Here is a 752-nt window from a genome sequence, read left to right on the forward strand (position 1 = left end):
GACCTTGATTTCCCATATAATTCACTTCTTCATGAGACATTCTTTGCACTACACATTGACCATTATTATGATTTCCTCCGCATAATTCACAACTTTGAACCATCTGATGTTGAGTTTGAGAAACATTCTGCAGTTCTTTAGGTAGCTGAGATAACTTCTTCATTAATGTCTCAAGTTGCTGAGTCATAATCTTGTTCTGAGCTAATAAAGCATCTTGAGATTGAAGCTGAAGAACACCTTTTTGTTGAAATTGGGCTCTTTCACTCTGAACTTCATTATCATTCGCAGCCATGTTTTCAATCAGATCATGTGCTTCTTCAGGCGTCTTCCATCTGATACTACCTCCAGCTGATGCATCTAACATTAACTTTGTTTGAGATTTCAGCCCTCCAAGAAATAGATTTAACATTGTAGGCTCATCAAATCCATGAGTAGGAGTTTTTCTCAGTAGGCCTTTGAATCTATCCCATGCTTGACCTAGAGTTTCATCAGCATCTTGTTGGAAAGAAGAGATCTCCTGTTTTCCCTTATTGACTTTGGACTGAGGGAAGAATTTATTCAGAAATTTAGCAAGCACATCATCCCAAACTGTCAGACTATTCTCTGGAAAGGAATTCAGCCACATTTTTGCATTACCAGCCAATGAGAATGGAAATAAGCTGAGTCGAATTGCTTCATCTGGAACCTGATGAATCCTCACTGTATTACAGATCTCCATGAAAGTAGCCAAGTGAGTGTATGGATTCTCGTGG

General features: G+C 38.7%; 1 non-coding gene across 1 annotated transcript; it reads left to right on the top strand.

Annotated features, from left to right (window-relative positions):
- Positions 1-422: 422 nt before the first annotated feature.
- Positions 423-529, top strand: LOC128195153 (small nucleolar RNA R71). The gene has a single exon (XR_008246725.1). It is a non-coding gene; the product is annotated as a small nucleolar RNA R71 (small nucleolar RNA).
- The last annotated feature ends 223 nt before the right edge of the window (positions 530-752 follow it).

The sequence above is a fragment of the Vigna angularis genome, chromosome 1 (genome assembly GCF_016808095.1).
Source record: "Vigna angularis cultivar LongXiaoDou No.4 chromosome 1, ASM1680809v1, whole genome shotgun sequence".
Taxonomy (NCBI): Eukaryota; Viridiplantae; Streptophyta; class Magnoliopsida; order Fabales; family Fabaceae; genus Vigna; species Vigna angularis.